The sequence below is a fragment of the Acartia tonsa genome, chromosome 8 (genome assembly GCF_053477335.1).
Source record: "Acartia tonsa isolate MP-2025a chromosome 8, ASM5347733v1, whole genome shotgun sequence".
NCBI classification, from domain to species: domain Eukaryota; kingdom Metazoa; phylum Arthropoda; class Copepoda; order Calanoida; family Acartiidae; genus Acartia; species Acartia tonsa.
This window is the reverse complement of record NC_137267.1, coordinates 22,643,115-22,659,303: the sequence shown is the minus strand read 5'-3', so window position 1 is coordinate 22,659,303 and position 16,189 is coordinate 22,643,115. Positions and strand designations below refer to the sequence as shown.

Genomic DNA, 16,189 nt, shown 5'->3' with positions numbered 1-16,189 from the left:
ATCATCTTTATATAAATGTGGCAGTATTTTGTTCTAGTATTTTATGAAAGTCAGTCTTAACCGATTGAGTGATAAAATCTAGGGCCCTTTACTTGCACGCCCAATGTATTTTAGGAGGAATTAAATACTTTGTGATATCTACAGAATTATATGTATATTGATAGAATTGCTGTCGTTATTGAACGTCTATAGTACATACACATAGCCCAAAGCGTTTGAAGTTCGACAAGGATAATTAGATCCAAATAAAATATAATATTGATACAAATCTCCAAAGCACGACTGAGTAATATTATTATTCATGCAATAAATTTTAATATATTTTCTGACTAATACAAAATATTAAATTTGTTGTCTCAATACTTATAACAGAATAACATGAATCATATATACAATTTTAAAACAAAAACGTATATTCATTTACAGCTTAGCTACATTAGTGAATATAGCTTAGACATGGACAGGATAAAAAAAGCAAAACTACGATAACACATGCAATATAGAAAGACATAAAAGTAGATAGAAATGCGCATTTTTTGCTGTACGTCGTTATACGTGGACAAAGTATTTTACAGCGCAGCTACGCTGCTCTATAGAGAATTAGAATTGGCCCCAGTGACTTGTGGAAGTATAGATTAAAGCCTAAATAAAATTTGGAACAATAACCAAAACGGGGGAGATAAAATATGGAACTAATCTAATTATAAAAGAACAATCAAAGATTTTTTTTACAAAGCGAAGCTTTTCTACATCTTATGAGTGTCAAAAACGCTCGTAAGTCCATATATATATTAAGTTATTAACCCTTTTATAATGACACTTTAACAAGTGGGTTCTATAAAAGGTAGCGACTCTGTAACCAACAAGCCCTAATCAAACATGTTGGTTCATTTTAACTTATTAATACCAATTCTTTTTTTATGTTATTATTATGTTAAGTCTGTTTGTTTGTTTTGTATAAAATGAGAGAAACGGCAAATAAACTGCATATCTATAATACAAAGTAGAACGATGTCTATCCGTCTGTCTGTCCATCCGTCCCTTAAGATCTCGGTAACCACTAAACTGATCGGATTCTACTCTTCAGGGTATCTACCTATTGGTCCTGTGGTGGTTTTAAGCTATTTTCTTGGGGGGTGGGACACCCCCAACCCCCCCAAAAACAAAAAAAAATCACCCCCATTTTTTTTGTAAGAAATATCCTTGGTCCTTTGTAGAAGATTCCTTTGTGGAATATTTCCTTTGTGGAAGATTTCCTTGGTCCTTCTTATTTTTTTTTTTACAAATTTCACCTTACACTTTTTTACCATCTCTTGGGGCAAAGCCCCTAGAGGCTAGGGGCGAAGCCGCTAGTTCTTTATATAGCATTAAAATCCGATAGATCATTCCATCAGTTGATCGAAACCTAGTTGGAAATGTAATGATACAAAATTCCAATAACATCCAATCTATATAAAAAAACATTACACTTAAAACAATATAATGTATAAGGACATATAAACTATGATAGTTATTTCAAGGGGATACATAATCAGGGGGGGGGCGGGGTGTATCTTCGGGGGGTGAATGATTCATTGTTAAAGTCGCGGAATCTATAATTAAACAGTCGGAAATATTCAAATAAATATCTACACAGTTCAGTCCTTTAATGTTTACTAAAAGGTTACATCATTTATTTATATACTGAAAAGTATTTTATTTAAGTTAAAATTTAACAATTTAAGCCATTTTAACCTATCAAGTTTACAAGACAATGTTAAAATAAAGCCTTCTTGGCCAATTAAAAATTAATGATTGAGTCAAAATGAATAAAGAGGATTTTTGGAGGTCTAAAAATATGTAGGTTTAACTAAAATAAATTTGTTAACAATTTTGATCTTAGATAATATTATTTAAGGTTCGAACTGCGGATATTTGTTAGACATGAAGACATAAAGGACAATAGGATATAAGATTTGGTAAACAATAATAAATATTTTCATCAGTACCATGTCTGTTTATAGCACTTCATATATTTTAAATGATTTATGAATTATTATTTGCGCATTTTTTTTTTCTTTTATGTTGTTACTTCATCAACATAAGATGCATTCAAAATCATATTTTAGTTAACTATGATTTTAAAGTAAATATCAAGTCCATAAAGTGTCAGCAATGACATTAAATTTGTCGATTTAAACTATTGAGATAACATTATTATCATACATTTGAGAACTATCAAGTTGTTATATGAATATGTTATATGTTATTATATCAGGCAAATTATCATCTGGAAAAGCTTGACAGCCATGACAAAGACGATTGTATGTCAAGACAGAACTATAAGTTCAACAGGGACAATTGTGTCCTAAAGTAGAGATGTATAGCCATAAAAATGTGAAAATTTGACGTTTTTTTCCTTGTTGGCATACCTTAGTTTTGACACGGGGAAATTCTAAAAATGTTTACCAAACTAAAGAATATAAAAGTTTATGGATACAGTGTTGAAAAATTAGCATCAACCATTCTCCTTTTAGAGCACTATACCAACCTAACAGAGTATTTTAGGCTGTTTTCCTCTAATAGCATAACCTGCCACTCTCTCCCCTTTATTTAGAAAAAAAAATTAAAAAGGGCGTAGGGTAGTTTTTCTTAGGTTTTTGATTTAATACTTTAGGCAGGTTTGGTAAGGAACTTCGTACCCCGCAGGGTTAGAACTCACAAAATGGGTTAGGCAGAGGAAAAAACACCACCTCCCCATCCCCCCCACCTCATTTTATTTTCAATTTATTCACATAATCAGAGCTTAAAGAGCCCAACAAAGTTTAAAAAAGAAAATTATGTGATATATCCACTATTATTAGATCCCAAATACTTTGTTCATCAAAAAGACATAACATGTTAAAAATTTGATACAACATAAGATAGGAAAGAAATGGGCAACATCCCTCCTATTTATATTGAACCAATCTAATTACCCCCCTGACTTAATTTTGTATTGTTTTATTTTCAGGGCAACCATGTACTAAGTTCAATTTTACCTGATCTGAATTAAACTACTACACCAAATACATTTATCTTCAAGACTTTATTTTAATGCGTTTTTTCGTGGATGGGGAGGGGGGTCTGGTGGTTCACTGGTTGCTACAAAGGATATTGCCAAGAAATGTTCACCCAGTCAAAACTCGACAGCTAGGAATGGAATTAAAAATGGACATTTAAATACACATACCTATCTAATATAAGATAGATGAAATAGGTATACTAATTGAACAGTAAAAAATATCAAAGTTTAATAAGAAGAGGCAATTTAACAAGACCAAAAATGGTCATAGATGCGTAGATGAACAACTTTTTAGAAAAAATAAGAAAGGGGAAAGAAGGGTTTTATATATTGATTTATATTTCAATGTCTCTCCCTTCTTCATTATTCAAAGTATGGAAAAATGGCCCAAAAAACAATATAAAAGTAAAAGGGATGTTTATCTGATTAAAAAGCTTTTTTGTCTCTAACTTTTACAACTAGAGTTGAATTAGGATCTACATTTATTTAAGAATATGTTAAACTATTTCATTTACAGATTTATTAATCGACGTACATATTTATTTTTTGACAAAAAATATATATAATAATAAAGATTTCAAGGCTTATATCATTGTCGGTCACGGGAAAGGAAATGTGTCCTAAAAACAGTGGTACTATATTTTTACTTCAATGTATGTAATATGTATACTGCGCCTCTAGTATCTAGGGTTATTCAAAAGGATATGAAAGGGTAGAAAAATAGCTTGAAACCATACAACAACTTTTTTTTATAAAAATAAAAACGCCTAAAACCATCCTGGGACATATAAGAAGGTTCACTCTAAAGGAGAACCATATCGGTTCAGTGGGTAGCAAGATCCTTCGTTACAGACAAAAAAACTCTTAATACTTTATAAAATAGGATTGAAACATATTTATTTATCTGAATACTTATTTCTGACCTTAAGTAGTTTATTGAAAAATGCCACCCCTAGCTATATCAGAAGTACAGCTGCTATATAACTAAGGAAGGTTTGTTCATACGTCAATGTATATTATATACGTTAATTAAGGTCTCATGTGTATGACTAACATCTTAAAAGCTTAGTACTAGTAGCCCTGCATTCTTACAGGAAGTAGGATCTTCGAAATAGCCTAAAACCAGCCCATGAGCTATGTGAAGCATCAATAAAATGAATAACTCAATCGTTTGATAGGTTAATTGAATCTTGACGAAAAGAGAAAAAACTTACTACTTTATATACAAGGATTTATAAAGTTATTTACTAATCTTTTGGCTGCGCTTCTTATGAACGTTATTGTTTTTGATAAGGAATATGTCGCATTTACACAAGGTTCATTTAAAAGGATACCTTTAGTTTTAAATAATTATATTGAACGTTTTTTTTATCTGAAGAATTAGATTTCACTGGTTGAGTTCTTCTTTTTAGGGAAGCTTCGCATAGGTCCTGGTATGCCTTTGTAGGTTTTTAGTATTGGGATAGTTTTAAGTATTTTTTCTGTCCCATTCGTCCTTAAAATCCAGAGCCCCCAGATGCTGGGGGCAGCCGCTGATAAAATATAAACTTCTAGTCTTTATGTAGTCATTATATTATTAGAGTAAACTTTAGTATAAGCTAAATTCAGGGAGGGAGGGGACATTGGACTATTTATTACACTAGTCCCCCTACAGTTAGATCCATTGATCTAAATTACATTTCGACAGAACGACTTAAAAATGCAAGAAATAAATTAAAGTTTCCAAGTTTACCTTTAAAAGGGAAGAAATTAGAGGGTTGATTTTAAAAAATAGGAACTCCGTATTACTTGGTTTATTATTTAGTTATAGTAATCTTCTAATCACCAATTCAAAGAGTATTGTTTTTAGACTAAACTCACCCTTAGGCTCGGATAGGAGAGGGACAAATTTATGGAATCTGTGTATAAAAGTAACAGGATGTGTCTATAAGTTTGTACCAAAGGATCTCGCTTATCGCTGATCCTTTATGGTTCTTCTTTCAATGTATCTGTTCATACAAATTCTGGTAAGATTTATAAATATTTGGGAGGAAATCACCACTTTAAAAAATACCTCTTCTCCCCCCAAAAAAATTTAAATTTCTTTTAAAACTAAAATTGAAAATAAGGATTTGGGGACGACTTCCTTTCCCCCTTTCTCACCTCAAGTAAACTACAGGCTTTTAGGGGCATTTCTAGGTATATAATACATTTTTCTATAAATGTTCAAAATTTAAATTCTTTTTGAAAAATGATCTCTTTTCGAGATATTGTGAAACAATTGAAAAAAATGTCAAAGAATCCAAATAGTTTAGAATATTAAATAAAATTGTTTTTTTAATCATCTATTACAATATAAACAAGGATGACAACATTCTTTTAAGCGAAGCCCCGAAACGGTAGGACAAACGAACATTACTTGTAAAGCGTCGGAACTTAATAATCAGAATATTAATTTGTATAAAAGTCGAACGAAACTAAATTCAAGTAAATCTGTTGAAAAACTGCTTAAATACAGGATATTGCTTAAGGACATACTTACATTTTTAGGACCTGATTATATGAGATGCTTCGCTCATAACAATGTACTTTGTTGTCCTAGGAATTAGTATTCCAAAAATCAGACCAATCGTATAATTTTATTATATAAAAATTTGCTATTACAAAAGTTAAAAATCAACATGTTAAAAATGGACTTACGGATTTTCTGGTAAAGATTATAAAGTTGCTTCGCTTTCTAACTCGTACATAACTGTTATGGGAATCATCATGCAAAGTTTGAAATCGATAGGACAATTCTAACATGCCTAAATTATCACAAAGAGCTAATCCTTACGGATGTACGGACGTACGAGCGGACCTACCCTCTAATTATAGAAAAGCTTAGCTTTCAATAATATTTCATTTAGATTAAGTTTACTAAATCTTTAATTTATATTTTTGTTGATTTTTTTCAAAATATTTTTTTTGCTTAGTACAAAATGTACAATTTCATAATAACATAAAATATATCTTTTTAAAATTTTGATATTAATTTAAAATTTGTGTATAAGAGACATTTATTTGAATCGATTATGTGTGATTAATTCTAAAATATATCGTGATACAATTTTAGTAGCGCAGCTAATCTATCCGTTTGTTCGTGTGTCCAAAAGTTACTAAAATCATAACACCTTAGTGGCTTCTAATTTAACTTCTAGGTGCTTCCCCTTTCATTAGATTTTTAAAATGGCTTTTTGGTTTGAAACTGCATGAATTTGGGACCTTTGGTCTTATGACTTCTTAGATTTTACCTTCCTGAGATCATATAAGAAACAGAAAAAAAAGTCATTATGACTATAATAACACATTCATCAAGTTATGCAACCAAAAAGAATATATATACATACTAAAACATCATTGTTTAAAATTAAACTATTTTTATAAAAAAAATATATATATAATTCTAGATTGTTATTTTCTAGCTGCGCCACATATGGACATAATAGTTCTAATCATTTCTGTCATTCATTGAAAAATAAAAAGCTTAACAAAAACGGTGGGAAATGATTAGGGTTCGATTCAATAAAAAATGATCAATACTCTATTTGCTTATAATTTAGATCATTAAACTACCATAGATAAAATTTAGGTAGTAGAATATTAGATTCCACTAAAAGAATCCCAATTAAGAAACCTATTTTCTTCTGGGATCTGAAGGGATAAGACAATGGCATATAAATTAATGAACATCATCAATGATTATGCAGAAAATTATCTCTTCCGTAAATTACTATTATGAATACTACTACTAGAGTGGGTGGTTGAAACGTTTGGACTATAAACTTAAAGCACCAACCAATCATAATTCAATAAAAGTCCTCAATCTTATTTTGCGAATGAATAAGAAAATGTATAAAACTTTGGGGACTAGTGTAATAAACAGCCCAACGTCCTCTTCCTTCCTTTATTATCTTACTATGTTCTTAAATCCTAAAACTTTGATAGTTTACATTAAAAATATCAAAGTAAAGACAAATATTTTAAGAACCAGACTCAACTTACAAAAGCTTTAAAGAGAGAGAGAGCAAGAGAGAAGAGGGAAATGGAGAGAGAGAGAAAAAAACAACAAGGAAATTAAATTGTGACAAATTTTTGATTAGCAAATAATTATAAGTCAAATAAAATAACAAAACATATGTGTAGCCAGTTACCAGAAGTTTAAACTATTCAGATAAAACCGTTATTATCTCATCCACATTGTTTAGAAAATGCTTAAAATGCAGTTTTTTTCTCTGTGTTGCGAAAAAAAACTATAAAATGTTATGAAGGCAATGCAATTTTCAACTCATTTTAGATTTTTACACTTTTTGGCAAATGAATATATTATATTTTGTTACTAGGTCATTTTGCCATTCCAAATTTTATCTTTTTGGAATTTGCAAAAGATATTTTAGATCTAAAACGGCATAAGTATGCAAAATTAATTTTACGGGATGGGACAATGTAAGATATATCTCTGCGTGAAATTTAGCCTTTGGTAGCTTGTATACTTTAGGGGAAACCTTAACGGTATTGTCCCCTACTTTCTGTTAATAATAGACTGATTCTAAAACTTAAAAATTGAAAAATTAAAATTCTATAAAAGATATACTTTTTAGATGGTACATATGATTGATTTTCGATCTTTTTAGTAATTTCATTATTTTAAGAATTAACAAACACTTAATCAATAAAAATTATATTTGTGAAAATCTTACCTTATAAATCTGTCACAATTTTCACTGATTAAAGTAGAAAAATCACTTTTAAACAAGAAAATGTTAATAAATACAAAAATGACACTTTTTTATCAAAGTGATCAAAAAATCACACACACTCCTTTCTATGCACTTTTTGGATAAGATTTTGGGTGGATAGGTGGATAGTTGGGGTCAGGGGGGAGGAGAGGGGCGGTTAGGAGAGGGAAGGATTGGGGGGGTTGGAGACTCCTAAAATCAATAATTACCATTTTTTATATCATTATCAAAGTTCATTGAAATATACAAACATAAAAAGTATATGAAAAATCTCAAGAAAATGAATAAAGAAGCCCAATAGAAATGGGCCTAATCATCAACTTAACCAGAAAAAGAGCAATAAAAATCTCAAAAAATGCATTTAAAAAAAATTAATATTGCACAAATTGCAAGTAATTTCAAATATATAAAACTTTAAAAAATATAATTTCCAGCACTTAAAAGTCACTAAAAATATCACAATCTGTACTTAGATAATTTTTTGGGTAAAAATGTATTTTCTAATGATATAAAAAATGGGCATTTTTTTTTAATGCGGTGAACTTGCCTAGGGTAGTGTCTGGATAGAGGGCTATCACCAGACTCTAGCACCACAACATCAGACTATAGGAGCACTGCATATGTGGGGGGGGGGAGGAGCGGTTGGGCAGTTGGTAGGACAGGCGGTGGAAGCGCGTCAACAGCCAAAAACGCAGGGATTGCGATGCAACTTCGTCTCTATCTCTCGCATTCTCCTCACCCTCAATATTTCTCTCTTTACGTCTCTCTCCCCTACTCTCAATCTTTCTCTCTCTTTTTTATCCTTTTCTTCGAATGAAACACATATGTAACAAATATAAGAATTTTTGTGTGAAAGGGTGTGTGTGTGTGTGTGTTTAACATGGAATATATGTTATAAGCGGCCTAACCCCCCCGCCCCCCCCCCCCTACCTCAAACAAACAACATAAAACAACAACCGCCTCATTTTGTTGTTGAATATTTGGTTGTTGGTGTTACCAATGTTGTTGAGCCCCCCCCCCAACATGTGAACTGCACTGCAGGGAGGTTTTAGAAAGGGAAAGGATCGAGTATTCTGGTCATTGTCCTTAACGTTTCTTTACTCTGAAAATAGAGTGATGCCTCTCGGAGTTACTGCAATGGATTTATTATCACTTTGATCTTACACCTGGTTATCATATACTCTTATAAAGTGAAACTTGTAGCTAGCTAAAATAATGATTTCCCCAATCCACCCCGTTTACCCATTTGCTCCCCTCCTGCTGGACGAACAAATTGACCAATAAGTGATGTCCATGTAAGTAACCTAAATGGACGACAATTTTTCCCTTGTCATAATATCCACGTAAATTTTATATCTATTGCTACTGCTCTTTCTGCCTGTATGACATTATCCATGACGTATCACAAGCAACAAATTTAGACAAGTTAGAGTCGTCCTATTGGTTTAAATCTTGAATATTTGTAAAATCAGAGTAACTCAATAGATGTTTCTTATAAAGTGAACTAAATCACGTCGATTTTTAAAACCTAATTCGAATTTTTTGGAATGAAGTGATTTCAAGTACAATAAAACAATTTAAACAAGTTCTTTTGCCTTAAGTTTAGTTTTGCAAAATACGAAATTTATACTTCATTCTTATAATATTCAGAAGAGGTAATTTTGTTTATCATAATTGGAAAATATCTACTCAATAATAACTGTATATTTCATGACAATACCAGCAAAAACATAGTTTTATTTTTAAATATTTTTTCCAAAAAAAAACATTAAATTGTTTTAATGATTTTATTTTAATTGAGCAAATAAACTTATACATTAATAAAGAATTTATTATCAAACAATTATATTTAGACTGTTACTAAGCCCTAGCAAGGGGTAGGGAAAAGACATATATATAAAAAAAAACAAGTACGATGGCGTTCAATTTTAGAAATGAGTTTCTAGTAGAAACAGGAATAAAGGTACTGAAACAGGTTAAAAAAGTGTACAGTAAAAAAACAAGGATGACAACATCCATAAAAGCGAAGCACTGAAACGGTAGGACAAACGGACATTAACACTTGTATAGTGTCAGGACTGAATAATCAGAACATAAATATATAAGAGTCGAAGAAAATTGTAAGTAAATTTGTTGAAAAACTGCTTGATAAAGAATAATGTTTATGGACATACTTACATTTTTACGACTTGATTATAGAGTTGCTTCGATTATAATATTGTACTTTGTTGTCTCAGGAATCAGTATACCAAAAATCAAATCAATCGGATTAATAGATCACATAAAAATATGTTGTTAAAAAAGTAATAGATCACATAAAAATATGTTGTTAAAAAAGTAAAAAAATCAACATGTTTAAAATGGATGTACGGACATTTTGGTAATGATTATAGAGTTGCTACGCTTTCTAACTACCACAGGAATCACCATGCAAAGTTTGAAATCGATATGACATATCTAACATGTCTAAATTAACGAAAAAGCTATCCGTTTGTGACGGACGGACGGACGGACAGACCTTAATTATAGAAAAGCTTCGCTTTTAAAAATAGAGATAATGTTAACGTAGATTTGAGACAAATAGTCTATTTTAGGAAAAGTATTAGCTATGACAGCTTCTTTATAATCAAATCATACAAAGAAATATTGTTTTTTTGTTTTATAAGATCTTGCTAACTATTGAACCAATCCAGTTCTCCTTATGAGGATGGTTTTAGGCTATCTTTATGCATACAACGCCCCTAGATGCTAAGTCGAGATATTTTTTCAGTATTTTATGTTCTTCACGGATAATAATAATAAATAATTACGGTCCTTAACTTGTATGTACGACATATGATCCATAGTTTTAGAAGCGTAGCATTTATATAACAAGGGATGTCTGTCCGTTTTTCAATAGAATTACCGTCCTTCTGTACAAATTTTGGGGTGCCAAAGTTGTATGGATTTGTAATTTTAGGGACAGCGGAAAGTGTCACGTGTGGCGTCATAAAAATGCACGTTTAAAAGGGAGGGATGAGAGGAGAAATAGGAAAATAAATCTCTGCAAAAGAAATGTATAATAGGCATAGAGCAACTTTTTGTAAACTTGGATAAAAATATCAATAAAAAACGAAGCTAATCAAATCAGACTTGAAGAAATCTTAATGTTTTCAGATAATTATAAATTCATAACTTAAAGTTTGAAGTACAAAAATTGCCCTGTTTAATTATAATGCATGAATACCATATTTTAATCGTAATAAATAACTGAAATACTTTTCTAACTTTGACATTGGGCTGTTTATTTAATAGTCCCCAAAGTTTTATATTTTCTTATTTGTTAGCTTAACAACTTTGGTAACTTTTATTAAATTTTTATTGCTTGTCCAAACGTTTCAACCACTAATTTTAATATACAGAAGGGGAAATTTTGTGTATTATCGGGGATGTTGTCAATTTATCGGCCAATGTCTTATCCCTTTAGATCCCTGGGATAATGTAGATAGTATATGCCATGAAGCTAAAGTGATGACAACTAACATAGTGCTAACATGTAATTCTTAAATATTATTAATTGTTTCAATCAGTTTTAGATGTCTACCTGAAAAAAAAGGTTTAAGAGCAGGTAGGCGGACAAAGAGATTTTTATTTCCTTATAGGTCTATTTAAAAATATGTCTTAACTGTTCCACATTATATATTGTGTTTACAGTAGATTAAATGACACCAAGGATGATAACATCCAGAAAAGCGACGTTCATTATCGAACATTGATAAGCTTATTGTGAAGCTTTTATAATATAAAAAAATTAAATATCATTTAGAGTTCTAGTTAAACCTGATGTAAAATTAAGTAAATTTAATATAATTAATATGGACCTAATCTACTTAAGAATCGCCATTTAAAAATTCAAATTAACATTATAGTTATCTGCTTTAAAAACTCAAATGTTGTACTGTACATACATGTTCATTTTTCTTTTTGTTATGATTATATAATTGCTACGCAGAATCATACCCTTTTGTTACAGGTTTCATCATGCAAGTTATGAAATCGATAGATCTAACCCTACGAGCCCTATAAGAGCTTTCCGTTACAGACGTTCAGACGGACACTGCCTAACTATCAAAAAGTTTTGCTTTCAGAAATAAAATGTTAACGTGTACATAAAATACAAACTCTTAATCAATCAATTAATCCTATTCAAGCACAACAGACAGACAGACCGACAAAAACTCATCACACACACACGCACACACACACACACACACACACTTGTTTGCAACATCTGTTAATATATCAATATGTTTGTGTGTATGTGTTAAGATTTTGGGTTCTGTACAGAGAGTAAGAAATAAGTAGTAGTCGTAAATTTGTACCTAAAACAATATTTAACCTAATACCCATGGATTTATTTCAATAAATAGTAATTTAGCAGATGCTCTACTCATGGTAGTAGAATTGTAGATCATTTTGATTTTGCGACCTTTTCGGAAGAGAAGTTTTTTTTTAGATATTTATGGTTGTATTAGAATTAGTAAGTTTTTTTCCCGTTTGGCTTTAAAACCGATTAATATCCGCTGAATTAGAGCTGATTCTCAGCCAAACTGAAAAATCATGTATTGTATCGTATTACTGACAATTTTCCACGAAAATAAAAATCATAAATAAAGTAGTACGGTTTTTTTTGTCTGAAGCTTAAAAACTCAGGAATTACAGATCTGGTCTTTGTATTGTATTTGAGGGAAGATTTGTAAATGTATTGGGAAGGTTTTAGTACATTTTTCTGAACTACCTAGGGGCTAGAGGGAAAGGAAACTAGTACAATATAAACTATCTAACATTTTAAAATATATTTATATAAATATAAATTTCCATATTCCATAACTCCTGAACCAACGAAGTTCAAAACCACGACGGCCTTGAAATGGGTGCAATTCAAAAACATCTAAATAAACAGCATAAAAATATTTTTTTTTGTTTTACTTAAATCCAACAATATTTGTTTTTACAGAATATAAGTTTAACAAAAAATAAAATTGAAGAAAATATAAAAAATGTTTTTTGATAAAAAATTATCCTTTAAATTTGTATAGCTTTTCTTTTGTTTTTTACTGGCTTAATGTTTACCTAAACTTATTTCATTCAAATTTGATAAAATAAGAAATTCAAATAATTCTTTTTTAACTTTGATAAGATTTGCTATTTCTATTGACTTGTTGTTTCAATAAAAATAAAGCCCAAGATTCTTTAGCTCTCCATCTTTAAGACATAGCACCTTCCCTTTGTCCACAAAATACCAAACAAATCTATCCTTTACCCCACAATCAAAATCATCGTCCCTCCCCCCCAATTTTCAGCCTTACCAATCTCCCCCTTGTTAAATCTATCTAACTCATCAACGGCGGCGCAACAACCTTTTTAAGGCCTAAATCAACATTTTTTTTCCATACTTAAAAATAGATACAATAAACACGGTTACAGAAAAGGAGATAAAAAAGGATGGTATGGGTGAAAAAAAATGAAATAGGGCTCTATACACATGTTTTAAGTCTGTTATATAAAGGTACATAAAAAGATCAAAATGTTTAAAAGAAGCGAAAAAAATTATTTAATGGCCAATTGAGTCTTTTCAACAGAAGTTCACTTCCATGCTAGTACTTTTTACATTTGATTGGGTCGTTTATTCTTTGTAGTGAAGCTACCTTGTAGTCATTTTTGTCAGTAAGTTTGCAGTGCTCTTGAATATATGTACTAACCGTTTTATTAGCTGCGCAAGTGTTGAACATTATGACCTTATGTAATACAAGACAAACTCAGAGAAATATAGAGTAGCAACGTTACCTTTAAATAAAAAAAATCCTAAAGGGGAGGGGTCAAAGGGGTTACATATTTTATATTTTTAGGCTTTAGGAAGCCAACCACCCGAATAAAATAATAATCTATTTACAAATAAGAATAGAAACTGTTATACATTGAAATATTTTTTTTTACAGCAAATCAATTTTATAACAAGAATGCGAGTGTGTACATTGTACATTGATGATAGTTAAGTTTTATCTTAATCTTGAATAGTTATTTCTCGTATCGTATTATAAACGGCTTTCCGCGGATATAGAATGTACAATTATAAGATTAAAACTAGTTTTTTTGGCCCCGTGGTGCCGAAGGCACCGGCTAAATAAACTAGTTTTAATCTTGTGATTGTACATTTCTATATTCGTAGAAAACTGGATATAATACGATGCTAGACATAGTTTTTTCGTATGGATTGGAACCGGTTCCTATCCACCGGATTCGAATGAATACGAGAAATAATATTTATCATTTCAAACTATTTTGCACCTAAATTTTTGTATATAAAAAGGTATCAATTGTTAAGATGAAACTTTTACTTTATCATACTATACATACAGTATAAAGTAATATGAAAAAAAGCTTGGACGTCCTTGGGTACACTTCTGAATAAAGAAACCGACATTAAAGTAAAGTATGAAATGCATAGCTGTTTAATTTTTCATGCAAGTAGTTTTTAAGTAAAGTCCTAGAGTGTATATCTTTAAATCATAGCAACACCAATGGTAAGCTTCCATAGAAAATTTAATAAAATCAGATCAGCGGTTGATTGGGTCTGTTGATTACTATACTGTATATATCTATGGGCTACGCCACTAGAGGCCTCTAGGGGCCCTTATGAGCGATTTCTTTGGGAGGATGATGTTACCCTTCACAAAAAGAGTTGTAATCCATCCCAGGACGTATGAGAAGCTACCCTACAAAGGAGAACCATATTGGTTCAGTGGTTAGCTAGATCCTTTGGTGCAGACAGACAGGCAGACAAACAAAGATCCGGTTACTTTTGCATAATGATATATGTTATTAAAAAGGTTTCGTGATTTTTATCGTCTTAAATATTTTTGAACGAAACATAGACAGAGCTTGTTCTTCAAGTCTCAATTCCTTCACATGGGTCTTGCACATGGATTTGCCAATGGGGTGTTAGTCAAGGAGGGGAAGGAATAAGCCCCCCCCCCCCCATATCTTATCATAGGAGGTTTATACACAGTTCTACATACCCCTTCTTAACTAGGTATATGTATGTATATTATTGTTATTCATGTTAATCTATAATTCACTTTGTCCATTTGTCAGTTTGTCCATCTGTTGCACTCAGTAGGGGAAAAGGTGATTTTCTCGGCTTCTAATATAGATAACGCTGACATTTTGGGTGAAGATTTCTATGAACTTTGTGCATCTACTCTATTGCATCGGTCTTGTCTGTCAGTAATGGTATTAATATCATTTTACTTCAAAAATAACTTTTTAAAATTATTGTGTAAAACGCAGTTAGATTTTTAAATTTTTACCCAAAACTTGTCTTTTTTGTCTTAATATTTAACCCAAATTGAAGTGTGTGTGTGTGTGTGTATGAGTATTAAATTCAAATATTGTCCTAAAAACCAAAATATAACCGTAGCAAAGTCACGGAAGGGGATAGGTTTTCTAAAGACAAAATGAAACTAACAGTCAAACCTTCCAGTCAAACCTTCACAGAAAGTGTCATGTGTGACGTCATAAAAAAACGCCTAAAAGGGAAGGATAAGTGGAGAAGTGAGAAAGAAAAACCTCTAAAAAAGTATTTAGATATATTGTATGTAGCTAATTAATATTAGATATATTAATAATTTTTCTCTTCTCAAGTCAAATAAAGTATTTATTTAACACCAAGCCTTTTCAAAACCCCCGGCTATCCATGTATTCTTATATCATTCTAAACTACACCTAGATGCAGTTTTTACTATTACAAACATAAGTGGATTGGCAATGAATAGGTAAACATATAATCAGTGATGTGCACAGGGTTTTGCAAGGGCGATTCGCCTGGCTGTTTGATGTGGTTTACCAAGAGGTTGTAGACCCTTCTTCAGGGGTTGGATAAACCCCCTTCGCTGTATAATGTTAGTCTATTCCGTATGTATTTTTTTAGAATATGGTTCCATCTAGCAATTATTTAGCAAGTAGCAGCACAATTATTTATTTAAAACCAAAAAAATACACACACAAAGACATGTAGATTTAATATTGGGCATAGAGTAGGATAAAAAAACACTAAATATTACATCATTTTAAAAGTACAAATACTAGCATGATGCCACCAGTAAATATTTGTGTTAGCAAAATTAGAGTTTTATCTACTTCCAGTTAGAATTATTCTTACTTCCAGTTAAAACCAACTGTGTCAAGCTGTAATTATTTGTAATAACCAAATAAGAATTGAGCGGTTAAATGCATTAAATATTAAAGGATTTCAATTTGCGGGCTCCTCAATTATCATTTTATTTAACCCTTAACATGGCTAATGTTTATATTTTCCATCAAAAATTGAAAAAAATAACGTATTAACCCA

The 16,189-nt window shown here is 31.0% G+C and overlaps 1 protein-coding gene across 2 annotated transcripts in view; it reads right to left on the bottom strand.

Moving 5' to 3' along the window:
• LOC145326312 (uncharacterized) overlaps positions 1 to 8,402 on the bottom strand; it is a 248,606-nt gene extending 240,204 nt beyond the window's left edge. For both annotated transcript variants that reach the window (XM_080169598.1, XM_080169599.1), the window contains exons 1-2: positions 8,348 to 8,402; positions 7,762 to 7,992 (exon numbers count right to left, since the gene is read on the bottom strand). The gene's annotated coding sequence lies outside the window, so the exon portion shown is untranslated. The remainder of the gene's footprint in view (positions 1 to 7,761; positions 7,993 to 8,347) is intronic.
• Between the last annotated feature and the right edge of the window lie 7,787 nt (positions 8,403 to 16,189).